This window comes from Pezoporus wallicus, unplaced genomic scaffold (genome assembly GCF_028554395.1).
Source record: "Pezoporus wallicus isolate ANWC-B61680 ecotype Strahan unplaced genomic scaffold, APGP_CSIRO_Pwel_v1 contig_3710, whole genome shotgun sequence".
Lineage (NCBI taxonomy): Eukaryota > Metazoa > Chordata > Aves > Psittaciformes > Psittacidae > Pezoporus > Pezoporus wallicus.
Genome location: NW_026640315.1, coordinates 4,472,503 through 4,487,095, shown reverse-complemented (window position 1 = coordinate 4,487,095; position 14,593 = coordinate 4,472,503). Strand labels below are relative to the sequence as shown.

At 45.0% G+C, this 14,593-nt stretch overlaps 1 protein-coding gene and 1 long non-coding RNA gene across 2 annotated transcripts in view; one reads left to right on the top strand and one right to left on the bottom strand.

Moving 5' to 3' along the window:
- Positions 1-14,593, bottom strand: part of KCNJ16 (potassium inwardly rectifying channel subfamily J member 16) — a 230,093-nt gene that overhangs the window by 90,196 nt on the left and 125,304 nt on the right. The window lies entirely within an intron of this gene.
- Positions 2,220-14,537, top strand: LOC130604235 (uncharacterized). Its single transcript, XR_008973417.1, has 3 exons — positions 2,220-2,274; positions 13,563-13,701; positions 14,433-14,537. It is a non-coding gene; the product is annotated as an uncharacterized LOC130604235 (long non-coding RNA).

Genomic DNA, 14,593 nt, shown 5'->3' with positions numbered 1-14,593 from the left:
CTGTTCTCCACTCTGTTTCAATAGCTACACAAATGCCTGCTCATTTCAGGTCATGATTTCCATGGAGGGGGTTATATGAGTGCAAACACAGAGGTTTGAGCTTGCCCAAGGAGCTAACACTGGCTGTCCTTCCTGATAGGGTTGGTGGGAGATGCCCAAGCAGTTTGGGGATTTGCTGCAACAAGATGTCTGCACAGAGGTTTCTTTCCCCGCTCCATGTCCAGGCTTTTCCTCTTGCTCACCACAATACACAGAGCTAGCACAGCTTTCCACCCTCAAGGTCTTGGAACTGCAGCATCCCATGGGATCAAGCTCCCATGTTTTGCACGATAGGTTCAGATAAATGCAGCACAAACCCTTTTAATTCAATCCCACGCTCCTGCTCTGAGTTTGGCACTTGGGCATTGCTAACATATGATCACCATCACATCCTACATGCTGTCCTGCTGTGCTGGTCTATGGCTGTGCCTAGCTGGATTCCTTCCCTGCCCTCTCCCACTCTCCCTGGAGAGATGGAATGCTGTATGTCCAAACCTGCTATAAATGTTATAAGCCTGTCTTGCACCTTTCCTTCAGGAGGGCACCCAGCTCTTCCACAGCCCCAGCCCTTTGCAGGGCCGAATTAAATGCCTGTATTCCTAAAACAGATCATTGCACAAAACCCCTCAAAATCCCAGGAATCCAACCAGCAGAGGGCATGAGCAGTCACTGCCATGCCCCACAATACCCAAGGCTAGAAAAAAGCTTTCTGGGAGCAAAACCCCCTATGTGCAGGATGGGATCCATCCCCACCATGGTGGCACTGGCAGGAAGCAGTGGCTTATTCAAGTGTTAAGTGCCGTGATTTCCTCCAGGCATTTGCACAGCCTGGTAGGAAACCACCACAAGCTGAACAACTACAGAGTGATAGCACAAAAGCAAGTGTAATATGGCACTGGGGTGGGGATTAAAGATGTTGTGCCAGCGGTGATGCTGATGCTGATGGAGCTACCAGAGTTTACCTGCTACCAGGGGCTGTACTAAGGACAAGCCAGGAAAGCCTTGGTTGGCTCCGGTGAGGAAAGTGCAGCAGAGTGATGGCAGCTGAGGCTGTGGTGGGTGATTAAGGGCAGGACATGCCTTGGGATTTAGGAATTCTTTCTTTTCACTTCCTGTTTACAGGTTGACTGCGTTTCCCCAGCGTTTAAACTCCTTCGTCATTCCATGTCTGCACTGCTCCAGCACTCAGTGAGGATTAATAAGCTTCCTCTGAGCAAATAGCTTTATTGAAACAAGCTGCTGCCTTGCCCTGCAGGCAGAAACCCTCCGATAATGCCATTTTGCAGGAGGCAGGCTGCAGGCCAAGCCCCTTCCCGGCAGCACTGCTGAAGGCCAGGATGCTCTCCCACTGCACTGGTGCAAACACAAGGATTTGGAGGGTTGATCTCTTTTTCCACAAGTGAGGAAGAGCAGGAGGCTGAGCATGACTGAGAACCTGGCTCCAGTTCCTGGTGCTGCACACCCCACCTCAGACTTGCCAAATTACTCCCAAACCTGCCCATTTTGCCCCTTCCAATCCCTAAACTGTTGTTGTGAGCAGTGGAGCGAGGAGGTGGCAGCTGTGTTTTCTGCTTTTCCTGCATGGAATTACCCTGCAGTGATCTCCAAACAAGATGTTTTCCGATCAGACCTGAGATGTTTATTTTGCTGGTCAAAGAACCCAATCTGCTCACTGCGGTATGCATGGCATCTCACATGCTGCTTCCCCTCCTCACTGTCAAGTGACTGCATATTCCACCAGATACTGCCACAAAAGCTGGAAGTCAGATGCTTTGCAGGCTAATTAATCAGTTTGCTATATTAGCAACCTTAAAGGAATTCTGATGCAGACCCAGTGCTTGAGCCTGCTGCCACATCTGCAGCCAATCATGCTTACATTACTCCATTAACAAACTACATATGTGCTAAGCAAGATGCGTTGTGGTTCCAGTGTGCAGAGAGCTCAGAGAGCTTCTTGCTGTTTGGTGAAGGACCACAGCCACTTCATAAATACAGCACAAAAGGGTGAAGGCTTCTTCAGTGGAGAAGGGTTATTCTGTGCTTGTTGCACTTGTTGCTTGGACTCAGTAGTTTAAAGAAGGCCAGACTGGTTCAGGAGATAGGAGGCATTTAGCAGTGCTGCGATGGGGTGATAACAGAGGTTTGAATAGATATAGCCTTTATAAAAAGCTTTTATTATAAGGTCTACAGGTCCCTGACTGGAGGACTCATGTGCTGTGCTGCTCTCTCCTTAAGGTAAGCAACTTGCAGGCAGTTACAGGAGTTGAGGGCAGTTTGGGAGCAAGGAGAGGCTGGCTCTGCCCTGCTTGGTATGGTTGGAGCATTGTCCCATTCCAGCACTGCCAGGAGCTGTTTCTCCCGTGCAGGGATTTGTGCTGAGCATGTGTGGCAGACCCCCTTTATGGGGTGCATTCTGCTAAAGCCCAGCACTGATGCAGTGCTTGGGGTCTGGGTGATGTGCAGCCACTGTGCTGCTTGTGTTGCTTTAAAGCTTATCCTACAGGTACAGTCCCTGCAGCCCACCAGCGGCTCTTCCCAGGGTCCCAGGATGGGATGTGGCCCTGCTATGGCAACCAACAGCACCTTGCAGATGTACAGAGCCCCACAGTAAGGAAGTAACTTCATAGCTGCTCTTATGAAGGCCTGGATTTGAATGCTTTCCTCTCACAAAGCCTCCCTGTTATGCACCGCACAAATGAAAATGCACTTTATTTCCCTTCATTCGTTTCCAAGAACTGGTCCTGTTAAATGGAGAGCTGAGTGGTGCTTCACCTTGTTTTTACTGGGCGGTTTCAAACCCCGGAGTGGCTCAAGCCTGGTTTGTGTTTGCCTTTCCTCACTACATACAGCACTGTCAGGGCAGCAGATGCTTTGCAAACAGCTTTAAAGACAGATCCGGTGCCCCAGAGGAGTTTGAAAGCTGAAGAGGACAGTCAGGGCTCACAGTACATCGTGTTCTGTTGTATCAGGCATGAGTCTTGCACTTTTATATCTTTCTGCTGTCTTTATACCTATTGTTTCCCCCGTACAACTTCTTTATACCTTTTACTGCTGAATGGGAAAGTGATGTGGCAGATGAGCAGCTCAGGGCCAGCTTGTTCCCACTCACCCTTTAGGAAGCATCCATCACTGCCCTCCAGCTGTATCCTTGGGGGGGTGTTTCCTTGCTTATTGGTCCTCACCTTCACCTCTGCTGGAAATGGGGCTCTTGGCTGGTTTGGGGGGAGCTCCTCTTATGAAAAAGTCAGACAGCCCCTTTAAAGAGCAGAGTCCCTTTAAAGCACATAAAAACCAAGTACCTCCAACTGTGAGCTGCTGGTTTTGTCCCCCCATGATTATTTGCTGCCTGATGACCTCACAGCAGAGGCACTGATGAGTTTAATGTCTTATTACATGGCACTTTACATCAGTGAGGCCGGCAGCTTAACGAATACCACTGGTTAACGCAGGCTCATCACAGCCTCATCAGTGTATTGTGCTTTGCTGTGGCAGCTCGAGGCAACTAATTGATCCACTGGATTTATCCCATTGATTTGTGTGTGTCTGATAGAGTTGAGTCAGGTTCCAGACTGGGAATCGCACTGAATAGAGATGTGTATCCTTGGGAAAAAGAGTTAGTCCGGAGGTGGCATCCTCATTCCTGTAAAAGATCTCTATTTGCTGTGGATGGTTAGTGAGCTTCCTTCAGTGACAGCAAAGATGTGTGAATGAATGGCTTTTTTATTTGCTGTGGGTGCTTTCAGGCTCAGTTAGATAAGCATCTGTGCTTTTAGTTATGTTCCTCATACATATGATAAAACTTCAAGCCAGGCTTAGTGGGGCTGCTCCTTCCAGGACATGGGTGCTCTTTTTGAGCATCTTTTGATGTCCAACCATGTTACTTGGACATCTTGAGCTCATTGCCATGGCTCAGGATGCTGCTGGGCTGCTCCTCTAGTACCCTGCTGGCAGCCTGGCTGCAGCCCTTAGTGATGCCCTTAGCTCAGGGTGAGTGGAGTTTATTCTAATTCAGCATCCAAAAGGTTTAATTCCCAGCAATGTGCCATTAACAAGCCATGGGGAGTCTCTAGGAGAAACAGAGACAAAAGCAAAGAATGGGAAACAATGAAAAGAAAGGGCACTAAACTGGAGTGAAGCTTGGCTTGGGTTCCTGCTGACTCCGAGGAGCTTTGTGCAAGGAGCTCCCGCTAAGCACCAGCGTGCAGATGCGAATACATAGTTCCTTTTTCTGCTGAAAGCGATGTGAAAATCCTGATTCCTGACTCTGCCAAGGACAGGATGGCAATCCTCTTATGGGGATTAAACTTTCAGAAGGACAGAAAAGTTCTCTTCTAAGAAAAGCTGTGTACTTCGCTGTAACGCAGGTAATTAGGCACAAAACATCGGGCAGCCAATTCTGCTGTCAGCGCCACGAGCAGATAGAGGTGAATTTGCTATGATTTGGATTCAACCTTTCATATGTAGCTCCAGATTAAGTTGTATTTTCCTGATAGGATTATCAGTTTAGCCCTTTATTCTCCTTCTGTACAGTCTTTCCAAAACTGCTCAGCGTCTGATCCTGTGCATTACTTCTTCGGTCAGCCCAAGGCATACTTTTGACTAGAGGCCAGTGACTTGCCATTGACATGGAGGAAATTTGGACTATACCTTGATTGCAGAATCCTTTTTCATTTGTCTGCTTTATTGCATTATAGAGATTTGATCCTCCTCTGGAGTCTATTGGCTGATTTCCAAGGGATACAGTTGGATTCCCCACTTCTTTGTTTCTCTTTCCAAGATGGAATGGACTTTTATGGAGTACAAAATCAAAACACAAGCTATCACTTTCATTTGCTACACAACTCTTCCTGTGCGTTGGTGGAAGTGCTCTCCGAGGGTTTCATAGCCTGTTGTATGATGTGTGGGATGGCAAAATGATGGTAAAGGGCTTGTGGAGATGGAGTGCTGTGAGGAGGTGACACCCCTGCTCCAAATGCCTGTGCTTACCTCCATCCTCTGCGGTCTGACCTCTGAACCAGGCACTTGGGAGCAGAAATCCCAAGTTTTGGAAGAATCCAAAGTTTTAGAGGCACAAGTCGCATCTGGAAAATCAGGAAGCTGCTTTTGAAGTAATAGTGTCTGAGATGAGGCAGAGTCCCTTGCCAATGGATGTGTTCTTAGTTCATAAATAACTCCAGGAGAATACACCTTATTATATACCTGGCCTGCTGATATGAAGCTTTTCCTGCAGCAAAGCCAAGGCCAGATGCAAGCCAAGCAGAGTTGTGTAACATACACTTAGAGGGAAGAGGAAGTGCCAAGCAGAAAACTCATCTGAGAAAACCAAAGTCCATCAAGCACTTAATGGGCAAGTCAATACAACACTGGAAGTCAAAGCTTCCTTGTAATCTCTGCTGCAATTCCCCGAACACCCATCCCCTTCACTGATCATTCACCAGTTGCTGAAGATACACAAATGATGACAGCAGATCCCCCCTGATGTCTTTGATCCCTGCTCTGTGTTTAGCTTAGCGAGTTTATGTCTCAGCTCAGTGGTATTCAAGTGGCATCGCTCACGCTGGTGGTTCACAGCACAGAGAAGCTGTGGGCAGGCAGCCTGGCCCAAGGATGCTAACAAAATAATAAGCAACTGTGCTGAAAGCATTTCCTGCTCCAGCTCTGTGCTCCCAAAGCAGTGGAGTTACTGCCTGGGAGTAATTTGGAGGAATTCTACCAGCAAGTGCAAAATCAATGCAAACGTGCAGCTCCTCCAGGCTTAATTGCAGGGGAGCATCTGTTTGCATTGCAGTATCCAAAAGGCATCCTCAGTCTCTTGGGAAGTTTGCAGTCTGTAAGGATAGTGTGTTACTGAGTGAAGCTTTCAAAAGGATGCGCTGCCATTCACCCCTTCCGTGCAGTTGCATCTATTCAACTGCTAGCCAGAACCACCCTATTAAAACCACAACTGTGGGTACAAGTCTGTCTAAGAGCCTTCATTGAAGGCTTCTCTCACAGCCTTGAAAGCAATCATTTTGATGGCTCAGTTTAGCAATTGCGGCTGAGCGACACATTTTCAGCTTTGCAAAATATGCCAGTTTCCTTAATCATAAGTCTCTCATATACATATATATACGCACGTATTTGCCAGCTTTCATGTGCTAAATGGTTTCTAAACTCCTGCCTGTCAAGAAGCCGGCTGATGTGGGAGCAGGATTCCTGTCTGATGGCTGCGTGATGTGTGCCAACAGCTCCCTCTGGGTTCTTTGTCCAAGATTTACTTCAGTTGCAGAAAACTCAAGGAGTGTCTTTGTTCCCAGAAGTATTTTTGGCAACCAACTGCACAGAGCGTTACCCATCCTCACAGCCCCTTGGCCTGGTCTCTAGACAGCAGCTCCTCAGGGCCAGCCCAACCTGGGGTGATGAGACAAGCTCTGTAATGGAAATGATTGTGCCTTTGTGTCTGGGAAGTCGGCAAATGTCATTCTTTGAAATACAGTCTATTGCAGAGCAGAGCATCTCTAGCAGGGATGGGCTGAGGCTTCCCAGGCACCATGGAGACATCCAGTTGCATAACCCTGACAGTCACTGGGAGATGATCCTGCTGGAAAGAGCCAAAAATTCCCCTTCTCCCACTAAACACAAAGCGTCAATGACCTCAGCCCTTGGCCATCCCATCCACATCCAGCAGAAAACGTTAGAGGGAATAACAGCTCAGGAACCCCTCCCATCATTTATGGACTAAGGCAGCTAATATCACAGCTACTAAAATATGCCCGATTTCAAAACAATAGCTTTGCACATTGACTAAGTGGAGACCAGGAGCCAAAAGCAGATGGATTTATACTCAGGTGAGCAGTAGGCAGAGGAGGAGCTGGAATCCCTGAGCCTGGATTTGAAGGCAACAGATTTATGCTGAATTTCACCAGCTGAGAGCCTGGTGCTGTGTTTTGCAGCCAGCGGTGTTGATCTAACCAGATCTCAGATAAGAAGCAGGCTGGTTTGTTCCTTTGCTCATCGAAACTGGAAAACAGCTGGCCATTTAGGAAAAATTCTGTGGAATTTGGTCGAAATGAGCATGCCATGGAAATTTAATAGAGTCATATGCAGAAATTACTGTAAATACTTGTAGAATTTAATAAGTGCTTTTATGCTTCCTGTTGGGTTATTTTTAACACTTGTAGAATTCCGTAGTGGGATCTGATTATGTATTAAACTTTATTAGTTGTTTAAAAGAAAAGCTGTTGAGCACTATCATTTTCTATTAGGTTACACAGGGTGCCTCCATTAGGAGTGTTTTTCTGCTTCCAAACAAAGCCTGAACAGATTTGAACACTGTACACAAGCAAAATAATCCCAGCTCGGGAAAGATATTAATGAAATCCAGGCTGAAAATACATGCAAGAAACTGCTGTGCTGTTTCTACTTCCAATTTCAGTTCATGCAGGTGAATGAAGAGCAAAGGAGGTTCACCACATCCTAATTGTATTTGGGGGCACTGTCAAAACCCTGAATGGTGAGCTTTTCCTTAAGGAAATCTTCTTGATTCATATCTTCTGCTGTGATCAAGGAGAAGTTTTCCTGCCATTTGAAGGGACTGTATACATTTCATGCCTTTTCTAATCTAACCCCATGTGGTACAGATCAAAAGCCTTCGTGAAGTTTAGTGCATGAAGATCAGCAATCTTGCATCCTGTATGAATTATCCTCCAGGAAGACATCTGAGTCTTCTGTGAAGATGCCCATGGCCTTCTATCATTATGTGTGCTCCTCTGGTTCTATGATTAATCACTATGATTTCTCTAAGACTAACATGGTCATGTCTCATTGGTTTTGGCCACCACACACTCATTAGTCAGGCATCAGCAGCACATCTTTGGTTTTTAAGACAGTGTTTTCACAGGTCATGCCCAATTTTCACTGGAGTGCTTGGGAATGGTGGTTGGATTCAAGTCCCGCTGGGTAAGGGGTGAATTGCTCTCTGCAAGCTCATAAGCTGAGTATGCCAAGATGAAGAGAGACTGAGGAGGATGTGGTCAGCTGCAACTATCATGTGAGTTGTTCCCAATAATGCTTTTGGCAGGATTTTTGTGGGGGAAAATTTGCTAAGGAAAGAGGAAAAATAAAGAGAAGCTCACCAGATGAGGGTGCCACCATGCTGTCCTCAAGCCTTGATAGATCAGGAGCTGCGTGTCTCCCCTATGGGGGCTTCCCTGGTTTCGGTAGATGAACTTTCCAGCTGGCTCCTTCCAGCCATATTCCTTGGCTGTGTTCTTGTGCCATGGCCAGATTGGTGTGTGGAGGACCCTGTGGTAGCGCAGTGGCCATGTCCCAAAGGCAGAGGGCTGTATGGGCACCTCCAGCTTCAGCTGGACAGGAAAGGACATCCTGTGAGAGATGGGCAAGCGCAGGGATCTGTGTCCAGGCTTTTCCAATAGATGACTCCTGCACTGAGCTGCTCCAGTGCCATGGGTAATGCAGATGCCTGCAAGAAGCAGACATTTTTTCCACTGCGGATTCTGTCTCCATTTATTTCTCATGTATGCACTATTCATCCTGACTCCATTTACTTATCTAAATACATTGTGTGCTTACTAATATAGACAGCATGTTCCCTTTTTCTTAGCTCGAGAAGGAAAGCTTCATGCAATTCTTTGCCAGTCTAAATTATTCCATGACTTGCCTACATTTCAAATCAACTGGAGGACTATCAACAAACATGATGGCAATTCTTTTCCAATCCCATCTCCTTCAGTCAGTCTTTAACCCACTTATCAGACACTTGTTATTACAGAAATAATCAGGAGAGGAAAATACACCACTGCTGAATCAACACTACTGTACTTCATTTCCCTTTTTTTTCCTTCTTTTGTACTCATGTAACTTCTTGGTTTCTGTTGGACATACACCAGCCTGAAACAGTAGAAACACAGCTGGCTAAATCCATCACATCTTATTACAGGTTATCAATTCTCCCATGCAATAAACACGTTTGACAATTAGCAGTGAATTGATGAGTGACTCAGTTTGGGCTTTGCCATATAGAGGAGACTCTTTCTTCACTGGTTTGTGATTAACAGAAAAGCTCACAATACAAGCTCAATCTTGTAGCAAATGCAGAAAGCTGGTAAAGCCATTACCTTTCCTTATAACTAAAATGACAAATGGTCTTTACATTAATCTCAAATAACTTCTTTAAAGCAGGGATCAGGAAAGAATTTTCCTCGAAAGGATATTGCTGCCCAAGTGGGGAGGTGCTTTCACGGGGCTTTCTCACCTTCTGTGGGATCCATAGGCTTGATAAAGCCATTGTTCTGATTTGCTTTGATGATTCTTCTGCTTCTACAAGAGGTCAAATACTGCAAACTCTGCACAAACAGCAGACCAAACCACACAGTGACTCACCCCATACAGTAAACCTGTTAGGGGTAATGCTGCAATAACTCAGATTTAACTTGTTCAGTCCCATCTTACTGCAATTAAACTGGGATATTTGACCAGCTGGCTTTGTGCAATTTCAGCTCTTTATTTAAGGGAAAAATCTGCCTGTGCCAAACACCATATCAATGCTCTGTAAAGCCTTAAAATAAGCACGGAAAGAGGTTTTTGAGGAACCTGTTCCTTCCCTCTCTGCTCCCCAGGGACAGAGTTTTCCTAAGTGTGCTATCAGGTACCAGATCCCTGCAGCATTCCTCCCATTAGACTTTATAGAGAGATGCATCAGCCTTGCTGTCTAAAATGGACATTTATCAGGAAAAACACAAGGTATGCTCAGTGTAGTCTCAGAGCAGCACCCGGTCAGCTTTGATCTCTTCAATGTGCAAATAAAATGGGGCTGGTAAGGGAATGAAATCTCTTTCCTTTTCAATTGCTGCGTACATTAATGTGTTCTTGATCCCAAAATGATTCTCATTTGCTCACTGTAATCACAGTACTTCAGTTTTTCTCTTTGTTTGCATGTGTTTTGCTTGTTTGGGTGGTTTTCGTGGGTAATTTTTGTAATCAAGAATTTTTTCTATTCATGCAACATAAATATTTTCCTATTGACAAACTTGTCCTAACTTTGCTTTATAAGTGCATTTTTTCCTTCACTTAGTTTCCCCTACCCTGTGCAGAGATTTGCTCTGGCAGTGGAAATGAAGGGTGCCAAGGTGATGCCAAGGAAAGTAAAGATCAAACAGAGTAGTATAGGTCTAAGCAGCCCCATGAAAATGCCCCAGGCACATCCATTAGTGAGCAAAAGAGTTTTGTTTGGCAAACCCAAAAATCCCCCAAAACAAGTGGATTAGGGTTGAGGCTGGCTTTTTGGGTGGGTTTTTCCTGCCTTTACTCACTTTTTGGAAGAGGTGCAGCTTAAGGCATTACAGTGATTTGCTGTTCACTGTATAACTGAGTGAGCTGCCGGATTAGTAATGCTGGTGCACCTCCTCGGTGGGCACAGAAGGTCATGTCTCATTGTGAAATACAGGATGGTGCTTTAGGATGTTGCTGTTAGAGGTGTTAAGAACTCACTGCCTCTGCTAATCAGTGCTGCATGCAAAGCCATGTGCTGACTCCTGAGACTTCAAGATGCATTTCACACTCTAAGCATAAGATGCTGAACCCCTTGTTCCTGTGGTTAATGAGTTACTTATCCACATGAGTGTGTGTAAGCATGGTCCGTGGTTAGTGCAAGGTAATGTTGTTCAGTACACAGTGAGACAGGCTTAAAACAAGATGTCTTGGTTTGCATTTGCCACAGATGTAGAAAACAAAGAAAAAGCACATATGGAGATTTCCTACAGCTCAGCTGGTGTATGGTAACTTGTTAAATCTCAGTAACTTGAAATCTCTTCCTGGCAATCGAAATACAGCTCTCAGTGCTTTAGCAGAATACAATGGCACTTCATAACAGTGATATTCCATAAAAGAATATGTCCAGGTTATATCATACAGGAAGTACGTAGGATGTAACAAAGAGTAGTGGGTGAAAAGCAGAGGTTCCCAAATCAATCTGTGTTGGGAAAATCATCCGCGGGTTCCAATAACTGTGTCAGCTGCATCGCTTGGGCTGCTTTTGTGTGCAGAATCATGCAGGAAATCCCAACAAAGCAGTTTCTCGTAAGACTCCTGGTGCATCAGCCTGTGGCCGAGCCAGAAAGAAACCACAAAAACAATTGCTCTCCTCGCTGTGTGGCTACTACAAATCCCAGGTGGAACCTCAAAATGAAATGTGTGTGTGTGTGTGTGTGTGTGTGTGTGTGTGTGTGTGTGTGTGTGTGTGTGTGTGTGTGTGTCAAAACATCGCAGGGCTTTCCAAACCCTCTCTTTGGATGGAGCTGCAGACCCAAGCACATGATGAGGGTCAGAGAGTCGCTCTCTGCATTATACATTGTTCTCTCATCAGCTTGGCTTGAATTGACCCAGTGACTCCATTTGTTTAAGAGTATTTTAAAACGTTTCTTATACATCTCAGATTCGAGCACCCAGGATCATGTATCGCTTTGGAACATCTTTAAGGAAACTCGAGAGCTTTTATACACTGTACTGAACAATGGATCTATTTCTTCATTGTTGTTCTGAGATGCATTTCTGCTGAACCAGAAATGTATAAACAGTGAGAAAAATTGGCTCTAAAAGGTCTTTAAAGCTAATTTATTTTCAAGGCTTGCTTAAGGAAGGGGATTATTCTATTCTCACCTTTTAGAAAGCCATAGTAACAAAGGTAGATTAACAACAGTAACACAAGAGGCATACGTACGGGAAGAGATGTCCTAATCCTGTTTTTATTTTGGGGTGAATATCATCCCTTTTGTGAAGTTTATGAACTACCCAAGTCCATTTTAAACCCTAGCCTGTAGTTTTAAGAACATGGAATAGTTCTCATCTTGCAGCAAAATATCTTAGAGAGAACAAGTAAAAATCCTAAAGCACTGGAGGAAAAACCAACAAGAGGAAAGAGCTATTTATGTTTTGGGGGAAGATATGAGTGGATGAAAAGTTGGGAAATAGCACCAGAATTACACAGGGTTAACAAATGCATTTACGCCAAGGATTCTTGTTGTCTTCCTCTCTGAAATATCCAGCAAACTGCTGGCACTACATGAAACCAGAAGTAAGACTGAGGCCGAAAGGACGAAGACTCTGCTGAAATTGAAGTCTTGTTAAATGTTTTCCAGGGTTTGTGAGAGCTATTTCCCTTCCACCTGCTGACCAAACAGGATAGCAGTAAAATACTTCCTCTTAGTGACTCAGAAATCTGTCGGAGGTGATGAGGCCCAATGGGAGCTTGATGATGTCTTAAATAGCGATTTGCTTTTCGCCTCTTGGCAAGCGGTGTTCTCCAGACTGGGTAACACAAGCTGCATTTCCAGGCTATGGAAATGGGAACCAAGGAATATCTGTTGTTGGTTGGTTTGCTCCCAGAAGGTGTCTGTCAGACATCTACAGCTCAGTGTGATTTGAGACGTACAGAAAAAGAGGGGAAAAAATCAGAAGCTCTCAGTGATGCACTACTTATTAGAGGCTGAAAATTACTCATTAAAGCTCATAGTCCCATATTACTGCTAAGAACATGGTCTCTCCTCTGCTGCATGGAATGAGGGCTTTATTTCAAAAGTTATTTTGGATTTTTCCATTTCATGGTATTGAAAGACAAGGGGTCCCCAGCCCTAGGAGCAGACATCTCCCTACAAATGGTCCAACACTGGCCTGTTGAAGTAATGTGCTCAAATCTATTTCCATAGGGCAAATCATGTGTTTCTATGGCCCATGCAATGCTGTCCTCAAGGTAGCTCTTTATCTATGCTGATTGCTCTCAAAGAACACTGCTCTCCTCCAGCTGACAGCCAGAAAACCAAGAGGCTCAAGCAAATCTCAGTTGGACTTTGTCTGGTTTTATTTCCCAGCCATAGAAGCAAGACAACAACGGAAGATTAAAGTGAATTATTATATGCTATGGGTTTCGGAAACATCCTTTTGCTTCCTTCCTAGGTCATGCACAGTCCTGTGGTTTGCAACTGCAGGCTCTGCTCCTGTTTTCAGTTGGTAGCTTTCCATTCACATCACACCGAGCTGCTTCTCCGAACGAAACGTGTTCCCCAGTGTGTTTGTAAGGGGAAATGATTAACTTAAACCATCTATAGAAGGCAACACTTCCTATTTAAAGACAAAGCTGAGTGGGAAAAATGGCTTTGGTGGTTTCAGATAAAATATGCTGCACTTTTTCCTAAAACTTTCTGGTGTTTTCCATGGAGAGTAGTTTCTGCAGGAGAAGATCTGCCACCTTGCTGAAAGTAATTGCTTTTCAAAGCGACCATATCCACTGCTTCTACACTTGAAATAAGCCCCTATGCAACCAATAGAAATATTGATTTCTGATAACTCCAACTTTGGTTGGAGTGCTAAATTAAAGCATAAACTGAAGATCTAGTAAATGAAAGAAACTGGATATTTAGCTACACAGCTATTAGCATTGGGTTTGTATTTTAACAGATGATCTAAACCCAAGGTGACACCCATGAAAGGTCAGGCTCAAAATGCTTTCTTTATGCTTTCTTTTGTTTCAGAAGCATGTTCAGGACTGAGCCATCTATTTGAAATGTCCTCCCAGCTCTCCACCCCTGCAGGAGATTTTAAACAAAGGTTAAAGAAGGAAAGAAACAGCATAAGCAAATTTCAAGGGACAAGATTAATCACTGCACATCGGTAGGTTTTTTTCCCCACTCTGCTAATAATCTACACTGAAATGTTTGTGCTGTGTTTTCACTGTACTGAAATGTGCCAGCAGACTCTCACTGAAGTGATCCAAAGGCATCTGAGCAGTTCTTAACTCACTGCGGGCTTCAGAAGCCAAATTAAACCAGTCCTTGCCCAGCAGGGTCGCATTTGTTAGCAGATTTTACAGTGGAGATGCTGGCTTTCTTTTCCCAAGTCATCAGTTTGCCCGTTCCATAACACTTCCAGGAAGGGGGAGTTTTCTTCAGGCATCTGCCTTGTGGGATATTCAGGGAAAGGGCTCAAAATTCATAGCAGGAGGTTTCAAAGGCAGTGCCCTGACTTGGGGCACGTGGAAGTGAACATGATGTCTAGGGTGAAGCTGTTTGGGTCCATACGTGGAACAATCTGTCTCCCTATAAACAAGAAGAAATGTTTTCAGTTTGCAGATTCCCAGTTTACATAGCATGGAAGTAACAGGGGGAAAGAGGAAAATCTAATGAATTCATAACAGCCCAGCTGGGCACGGTATCCAGAGCTAAACCTGTCAGGCTCTGGACTGGGGAGGATGCTCGTTGGGAGAGCTGACAAGACTGCAGAACTATAGAGATTTACTGTATACCAAACTCATTCCTACACTTGCTGAGCAAAGTTGCTGCCCCAGAGTAACTGCTCTCCAAAACATTTTCCATTGTGAATTCCAAGTCCTTTTTCTTGCCCAGATTCCATCATGACAAACAGCCCAAGGATTTACGTGCTGCTCACCTTGTGATGACTGCCTGATGTACAGGTTTTATGAAGACAAGAGTGAAGGAGTGCAGCCCCCCTTGGCAGTCACAGCAGAAGGAAACTGAGGATCAGCCCATCCTCTTCAAAACAGAGA